Source organism: Opisthorchis viverrini (genome assembly GCF_000715545.1).
Source record: "Opisthorchis viverrini unplaced genomic scaffold opera_v5_500, whole genome shotgun sequence".
In the NCBI taxonomy this organism is placed as follows: domain Eukaryota; kingdom Metazoa; phylum Platyhelminthes; class Trematoda; order Opisthorchiida; family Opisthorchiidae; genus Opisthorchis; species Opisthorchis viverrini.
In genome coordinates, this window is record NW_008752163.1 from 244,344 (window position 1) to 254,309 (window position 9,966).

Below are 9,966 nucleotides of genomic sequence, written 5' to 3' on the forward strand. Positions count from 1 at the left end.
AACCTAAAACACGGAAATGTTCTCCTAAATGTGGTTTGAGCAAACCCTTGCTCAATTTGGCAGTCAACGACCACTTGCTAAAGAGTCAATACAACAGAGCCTAGTATAGTTATCCTGGCTGCTCAACCGCGTTATCCGAAATTTGATTGTACTTAGATGGCGTGAACAAGAGGGCGCCTCACGCCTTTAATCACATGCTTTTCCTAAGAAACACTGAAATTAAATTTACCGGTACATTTTTATACGGACTGCTTTCAAGTAGGATCCGCCCTGATTAGATCAAACCAAAAGTCAATTGCATATCAGAAGGCACTTCGTGTGTGTGGATACTTAGGTGTGATTTTTGTCCGGTTTCTAATAGTAATCTGGTCCGGTAATTTCAGCACTGTAAAACTGGTTCCTACTTAAAAAATTTACACTTTAAACCAATCAGGAATGTAACTGATATCTGACTTGCACGTCAAAACTTAACCAACGAAATAAAACCATTTTTCACCAGATTGAGTGTATACAGAAAATATTGCTCAGTGTGGAAAATTTTGAAATATCCCTTGGGTGCCACCCTGCATTGAAAGAGAACCTATCCGCCGCCGACATATAAGTTTGAATTTTTAGGCGAATTAACGAGTGTTAGTACCCTCAGTTTAAGTTAAATGTTGGTGCGTCAATATTTCAGACCAGAGGAATTCGCAACTTACCGGTACCCACTGCGTTCATGAATGATCTAAGGAAATTTGGCACAAAACACCTGATTCAAGAACCACTCTTTTGAGACTGCCAAGGAGGTCATCCAATGGAGGAGAATTATCTTGCGGCTGAATGTGTGTGGCTGAAAGTGGATTTTTCCGCATGGTATTTGAAAGCTGTTAGGAAGAAGCTTGAAACTGTGGTTGTTCTTGTATGGCACGCGAAACATGGTATGATATGCAAAACGGAGATTTAAACATAAAAAATAATTTTTCTTAATGTCGAAAATACCTGTTTGCTACATATTTCCGGGAAGTTTAAACATGAATATAACTCTCCTTAAGTGTGGTGTGCGTACAACATGGAGTTGGTTACCTGAATTAGAACGGAAATATATTGGTGGACTGAATAACGAATGTTCGACAGTTTATAAGAAACAGTCTTGTATGCCATAATAAACTATCCTAGTGTGCGAATACTACGTTACACCATTGGATTCAGCCACTCCCATTACATCATAGCTCAAATAAAAAATAAGACTTCTATTAAGACTAAGCTTATGGAGATTCCTCGTTCACGCGACCAAACGCCGCATAATATTCTTAATAAAGGTAACAGTATGAACTTCAATGTGCACATCAATACTTACATCAACACGACTTTCTGTTAGAATACACCATTGAAAATCTGCAGTGTAAGTTACTTTTAAATTGAATTCACTTTGTTTGTAACTTCCGCGTATTTTTGCGCCAGCAGGTTTTAAAAAAGCGCCTACTTTTTGAGAAAAAACTTCAGGTTTTCTTGAGCGGCTGAGTGAGCATTGGGTCCTTCAGTGGGACGTTTTTGGATTTTGTTACCATCATCCGTTTCCCGTTAACTTGCTGGCAGCAATGAACTTGCGTGAACACTTCTGATGCCAGCTTGCCCAATCACTCACGGTGAATATAGAAAAGGTTCTTCCTAGAAAATGCATATTCTGGTGGTAAAATATATTCCTTGTGGAACAAGCACATGAATTTTCTCCCTAAACCCATAAGGTTTAACCAGTGGACTTGTGCTATAATAAATGATGTTACCAGACACACTAGCGGTTTAAATTAACTTTGGATAAGACATTGTAAAATCGCTGATATTCCTCATTTGTCTTGCTAGCTAGTCATCAGTTTACTTCACAGTATTCACACAAGATTTCAGGTTTTTCAGTCACAATCTTCGACACAATCACAAAAGTTTGCGACGTTTTAATTTTTATCGCTTCAATTTTTACACAATTTTTAGCTCGGTGGCTCATGGGAAGAAAAAGCGAGAACGCACATTGTTCATTTGAAGTTTTTTGAAGTTTAGTTTTGCAGGAATTATGATCTACAATCTGAGATTTTCCCCTGTTTACGTTCACAGCCTGGCACGCAAGTATATATGCACTTTATTTAAATTTACAGAGTTAACATGTAGTCATATAAAAGTGAAAACAGCGCAGCTTTATCATAAAAATGCTCGCAAACACTAAACGTATTGTACTGTTTTCCCCCATTCTGGAATTTTGAGGCTCATATCAATTCTCAAAACACCATACAACGTATCGCTTCCCAAAAGGCGATTCTGAGATATTTTGGACACTGAACACGAAAAGGAAATAAAACGATGTTCCAGGGCTATCCAGCTCGGGGTTGAGAACCACTCTATTATTATTTATGACAAAATAGTCCTACAGCATACTCCAAAACCAATGACTTTGGACACTTGTTTTGTTAACAAAGACACTTATTGAATATTTGGGTTACCCATGTTTCTTTACAAGAGATCCGACAGTTTCGTAAACATTTGAGATGTACCATTTGTAAAAAATGGTGTCATTCTTGTGACCCCCTGAATAACACATGAATCTGTGCCTAGGGACTAAACATTTAGCGTTTTCTGCAAGATAAAGGTGTTGAAGTAATGAATTTTTATCATGGTATCTTTATAATGCGAGTTACTAAAAAGTGCACTGAAAGGTGGAACAAACCGCGCGGACATTAGACATTACTGTACGAGATATTTCGTCGTGCCTAGAAGGAAGTTGCGCTTGCAGAAGTTGGTTGACACTGTTATTTAGCAGAATGAGTGGCGGAATTGTTTGCTTGTAACGTTGAGTTTGCCATTAAATGCCGAGTGGTCAGTTTTTACGTAGCTCAAAATTTGAGTGCTACTTCATGGCCAATCATTCTCTCTAATATACTCTAGGTAGCGTGTAAACACAGCGCAACGAGATGACTCACATAGGGAGTACTGCACAGAATTATGGCCCATAAATAATTAAAATTTATTTTGCACTCTGTTGTTCAAGGCCTTTTGTGTTCCCTTTCTAGAATGGAAGCATTTTGTTGGAAAAGGTTTGTTGTGCTTGGCTGAACATGGGTGATGCCCTCCGTCAACTCAAGCATCTCTGGGGGGATGTGCATTAGTATAGCTCATCTTTCGAATAATTTAGCGGGTGAAAATAGTTCAGTTAACTCACCAGTAGCCCATTACGCTAGTGATTCTATACTCACCAGAAAAACCCTCCAATGAAACGCCTGTTTATCATTAGTTGGGGCATGGCAATATTATGCGAGAAATGCCGCGACTGTTTTTCAAATAATTTCATGTAAACAAGTATTATGAAGATAGCGATAGACTGCAAATTGCCTAAAGATCAGCGTCTCTTTGATTTTAATGAAACATGAGGCTGCTTAAAAAGCACTGCGCAATTTGGGAAAATGTCAGTTGAAACCTGTCACAGAAAGACCACCAAACTTCTGAGTTTAATCGGATAAAGTGACACAAAAGCTAAAATTAGTAACTAACTAAAAATTAGCGCACGGATAACGTTTCGAAGCCTTCAGCTTAAATTCTTATCTTGGTTACACTGGGATGCTAGGATGCTGGAACCATTTTGTGTCATCCCCACACTGTAACCGGGCCTGTAATAAATTTTAAATTTTTAGTACTTGTCAAAATATGGTAATCGCAAATAACTGAGTGTTTTATCCATTGGTAATCAGCGTCGATTAGGTTAACGTTCCAGAAACGACTAATGGTCCATTATTGATATATGTTCAGTTGTATTTCTGTGAAACGAGAAAAAACAAATTCTGAGGAAACCCTACCTGACTGGTTCGGGATAGCACAAAGAAAAGATTGATGTAAGGGAAACAGCTACGAAAAATATGACCCTGAATATGGACGAAAAATTACAATTATAAAATGTCAGGGATTTTGTGCTGCCGTGTGAAGTGAGCCATCATAATGTGAGGTTCATTAGGGTTTGTGGAATATTTTGACAAATATCTTGTGAACGCAACGTCTCTGTGTAGGCGGTTGGACAGTGGTATACGCTTGTGTTAGAGAGAGTAACACTTCGCTGGCTCCGTGTAGCGCTGAGTGTGTGAGGAGCGTACAGTTTTTCATCATAATAAATTAGAATGTCATAAACTTGAGGTAACCTCGAGCCCCACGACAAGTCCACACTCCTGTTAACAATTCAAAAATTTCCACGTCATAAAATATTCTCTTCATGCTTGTCATCTGACATGGACGCACACACAAAACTGATCCGCTTAAAGGGATTTTTTGAGCCAGAAATTGGAGGTGCCGATGGTTTTAACTCTGTGCATATAAACTTGAAGTTAGCCTAGGGGGTTTTACTCAACCCTTGCATCAGTGTTCGTCAAAAATTACTCCGAGACTGCTCACATTCGATGCTTCCCCTCATTTAGTACGCTGTTATGTCTATTTAATTGAGCGGGTTATTGTGAATTGTATGACTGGTTACACAAATAAAAGTGGCTGCAAATATTGAGCATCTCTTGCTGTTTAAAAGAAAAGTGTAAGAAACTGTCCATCATGTAAATGATATTGAAGGGCTTTATTCAGTGTGCCGCTTCCCATATTATCAATCGCGGGCCCTGTTAGTGCCATCAGCAAACGAGGGCTTGCAACCTGCTGATCACAACTTGCCCGTTTGCGCGCAACATATTGGTCAAAGCGTTTTGTTCGTCACAATTAAACTCATTAGATGAATGCTGATGGTTTGACAAGGAAATAGCTGTGCTCATGTCAATATGTTTTGGCGAAGCAGCCTGTCATGTGTTTCTCTGGTTATACTCTGCTTGTGTAGCTCATTTGGGCTAGTTATGTACTCGCATTTGAAAATCCATTGATTGTCTAATTCTAGGTGTGTTTTGAATGCTAATTCAAAATAAGCTGAAATGGAACACCTAATCAATTGATGACACGAATTCTTATACGTGCATTCGAAGAACACCACGTTGCCGGTACATCAAATTCCTGGTCCGTGAACGAATAAATGTTATTCGCGGTTTGTCCTGTGCCGCTTCACATACAACGAACATAGCATGCTCAGAATTTCGTGCAAACCTGTCGGATAAATATCTTTTGTTTTCACGTCCCAGTGTTAATGTAACATCATAATTCGTCACCCTACTACAACCTCCAATGTTAGATGTCTTAAGGTCTGTAGGTATCCTATATATGTAAATGCCTTCTGATTCCACGTGGAGACAGTGTTGGGTAATCCAACTTGCACGCAGAATAACGTAATTTAACAAGTTGTTCGTACCAAGTCTTCCCAGTTGCGCCGAATTTCTGTTTTTCTGGTTGCCCAAAAAGAATCTTCAGAGGACATTGCAACGAATATGGTCTATTTATAATATGCTCCGTGTGATCGTAGATCACATCGGGGTGAACGAAACTCCATATGGAGAACTACGTAGGACCTCCATGCCTCCCAACCGAACAAGGTCAGACTCAACGTTCACATGGAGACAAAAATGCGACAATTCGTCCTAGCGATTCACTTGACATAATTCTGCTTACCCTATAACAACGTCAGATAACTTCTGGATCTCAACAAATATTCAACACACTGTTAGAAGACCATTCATTCCGCTGTTTTCTGAATAGGCCATTTGGAAAATTTTTACACTGCGATTTGGATCATATTTTCTATTCACCAGTGCAAATCTGCTGTGTGTATATTAATGAATTTATACATTTGAACGTGGGTTGATTCACCCATGGACCAATACTTTTGATGTGAAATAACCTCGGATAAATAAAGGCCTAAAAACAAGAGACCATCGAGGCGCATAAGGAAGCGCGCACATTTTACTTTGGGATGCGCAGGCACTGTCGCAGCGATGACGAATTTCCTGTCAGCTAGACCTCTCCGTAATCAGAGTTGACCAGTGTCATTGTCTGCGAATGCGCTTCTTAATCTTGCCATATTTTTAGTCGACATTACAGCTCTTGAACTAAAGACCTTGGAGGGCGGGGTTACGCTTCAAAAAACGGGCTCGCGAAATTCCCAGTTTCACTTCTATTAACTTGAATTACATAAGAAAATCTTTTTGTTCTCCGGGATCTCCATTATCCCAAAAGACTAGCCGTTATCATAACGTTTGCGGGGTCAGATGTCCTGACTCCTCAATTCGAGACCGATGATCAACAATAATGCTCAATTGTGTAGATTGAAACTGTTTTTCTTCACCAAGTAATATTTTGCACACTTTTGAGCATAATCTAGAAGACCGTTTAACTGTCATTTACACATAAAAATAACAGTATAAATTTTCGCGGATGCGAAATTGTCTCGATAAGATTATCCTCGGTCCCAAAAAGGAAGAGGTTGCTTAACAACATTACTACCGCTTTTTTTGGCTCTTTATTTATAGCTAAGGAAATTCTGCAGTACGGTGAGTAGAGTCTGTCAGATAGGTTCGGCTTCCTTTTTGAAGAATTTCCGGAGTGATCGTTAAGAATACCTCTGAGAATGTTCTCAACACATCCTTATATAAACAGCCAACAAGTCAAGTAAGTTGGTGGCGCCGATTTTTGTATATTCATTACTGTACTCTAACTACGTAATTTAGAACATATGCCATGAAAATTAAATTCGAGTATATAGGAAACAGTGTTGTCCTCTGTCATTCAGTGATGTCATTCATTTAAGCGAAATCAAGGCAAACTTTTGGTTATTCTCAACTACTTATTGAAAACTTACGGTGCTTGCTAATGAGAGTCGGAATTAAATGTTTTGCACTAGAAATCACCGACGAATTTTTTGTAATTTTGTGAGTCATCATCTCTCAATTTATCATTCACCATACTCAGTGATGCCGAATTTAAAGAAAAGTATGTGGTTATGGTTATATGCAGTAAAAAACTGCTACATACGCTTACTATCACTTGTGTCGTCATCTCTTATGTCATCACTTGTGTTTACATGCGGAATTCTACACACAGGGTTTCATTATTTATAAGACTGCCAACCGTTTACTCCAAACGTAACGTGTTGTCTCAAACATTTGCCTCGGATATCGGGATATGTTGCGTCTCATTGAGGGGAAGGGGGGTTAACCCGAGATGGAGAAATGTTATTACCCACCGACCAAGGATCGTTGCAACCAAAATTGCAGCATACCGCAGTGTGCAACGTGCAACCTTGTTTTATCTGCTTGCAGAAAAGGTTGCAGTTTTAGTGGCAAGCGGCTTAATCTTTGAGGCCGACATTTTTCGCCAGTAGGCGGAGAATAAAAATGCCCTGTGTATTCATGGGCAGGACATCTGGGTTTTTGATTACAAAGATAATTGGGCGAAAATGCTGACCATTATACAAACACATTCTAAGCTGACAAGGACATTGTACCTTCAGAAGGACTGCTGGTAATTAGACCGTGCAAGATGTGCAATTAGACAATATATTTTTACGTAATGATCTGAAAGATGTTTATACACACTTTAAAGTGTCAAGTACTTGAGGAAAATGCAATACGTGTTCAATGTACTTTTGGGCACGGTTCCTCCATTGTGAGTTGATGACTTCCATGAAACGCAGGTTACGATTATTTGGGGGCTGACTGCAAATGTAAGCCAAGTGAAAAGGTGAAGATGCTAGCAATTGGGTACCTATAGTATTTTGTCATGTGTGCATAGTTACTGTGCTGAAAAGACGGATGACCACGTACGGACGTTGGGCAATTAAACTTTTAAAAATTATCCGTTCCGTGATCTCACAGCTTGGGAAGACTTACTGACACAAGAACACCGACGCTTTCCACAACAAAGATGCCCTACATGGATTCGGCTATCACATGTATGAATACGAGCTAATTACATTGCTGATCAGCCCAATGGCCAAACGGATGCATTCAAACTGCTGGCACGAAGGTGCAGGTTGCAAACTCTCTGTCACTGTGCAAAATGCCCTTTGCTAATGGCTTTTCTGTCTAGACTGACTATACTTTAAGCACTACCTGAAAAAGTAACACCCACAACCCTCTTCCCAATAACGACAGTTCATGGGAAAACCGGAAGAAAGTTCCACCTTCTCACAAAGGTGAATTGGTCCCTTGTAATATCGAGAAACAATAACTCAACGCACCTAATTTGGGAAGGCTTGAACAGGATATGTCTGCGCGTCTCAAAAAATACGGTGGGGTTGTGTTATATCTGCCGACTCTCCAGTCTGTTGTACCTGAATGCTGACCCCGTTCCAGTGCCTGGTACCGCAGGGACTCGAAGAAGCGAACACAACAGCTATATTTCAAAAAAAGCGAGTGCGAGGGTGAGTGCGCACGAATGCATAGTACAAGGGCCCCAAACTAGTTTTTGAGGTGACACTGTCTAAACTTGATCCAGTGCTTACGCACATTATTTGGGTTTGATAGGGGCCTAAGACCCGATGCATAATGCGGAGGAGTGTTGGGCAGTCATCAAAGCTGGCTCGCGTTGTCTGCTTTCGATGTAGGGCTGTGACGCGCTGCATATTGAGAGAGGGTGTCCGACATCTACCTCATGCTGACGCACGTCGTTTGGCTTTGGTACGGGGCTGCAGTGTGCTGCACATTGAGGGGGCATTGTCCGTTTGGTCAGCATTTGGTGGGGATGAGGATCCCAGTATATCTCGAATATTCAGTGGCTGCTTCCAGAAATCCCACCTTTCTGGTATGTAACGAGTAGACGTTTGGCAAAATGTTGATCTTTTCAACAAGTAACAAGCTTCAGGAAATTTCGGAAGACAAATAGATCACGCCCATTTTGCACAGAACATAACTGTAGGCAAGTAAAATCACTAGGAAACAGGTCCTTTTTTGAAACGCCTTCAACACATTTACGGCTGAAGATTCGTCTAATAATCGAAACTACCATTCTAAAAATGTGGGGTCTTCAAGGACGCATTTTTTATCAGTATTACGTTAGCGCCCTAGAGAGAAACTATTTGTTCGGATGTGAGTCTACACACCTCTGTTAAGATTCCTTCATTTAAAGCTTTTGATCGAGTTCTTGCGTTTCTTCAAACAAACAAGATGTGCTACATTTTGCAGTGTATATGCCATGTCTTGCGCGACAAGATGTTTTCCCCAAACCTGCGCTGAACCCATCAGTGAGATAAGACGAAAGTATACAACATGAATGTTTCTCTGCTTCAGTGGACGAGTCAAACCGGTGATCTACTTTGACTGGCAGTAAACATTGGGTCTTGTTCAGGGTGGATCAGGTTTTTTTTTAAATTTTTTGACAGCCTTGACCGGTCACCGAAAAACGCCATATGGGAGATCGGGTTATCGCAGTTTTTCTTGCGGTTGCTGCTTTAAAAGTGACGCGCGATACTAACCCTCCATTTTGAAAATTCAACAACTGAAAAGTGCTTACCTGAACCAAAAAGACGCTCCTTGTGAACTTCTATTGACTGATGATTTATTAATCGATGGCCCGGGTCACGAGATTGATTTTAGCATGCGCTCACGACTACAGGTTCCTGGCTTTTGGCCAGAAACCCCAACGTTCTTAATGAGGTTAACTAAGCTCGTCTCATATTGATTGACCAATGCTTTAAACCTGCCTTATCAAAACAAAACAGAAAGTTTAAAATTCCAAAATCGGAACAATACATCGCGTCTGTGCTTCCCACTGTAGTTAAAGAAGAGCTTCAAATTAGCCGTAAGTCATGTTTGAATTTTCTGCACATTTGTCATGCCTACATTTTGTGCGGCACATTTAAAAAGGTGGTATTTGGTCAAGATGTGATATTTTTTTGAAAATTACGCGTGTGTTTTCTCCAATAGTAAAGCCGTACCTGGATGCAAGTAAGTGTGCAGTATATAAAATGGAATAGTCGATGCATCTTGTTGAACAAAACAATAATGAAGTAACAACTTTGAGCTTCCCTGAGGAGCACAGTTAATTGAAGTCCCACCACGTAAACACAGTTGGACTCGGAAGGACCATGAGCATGTC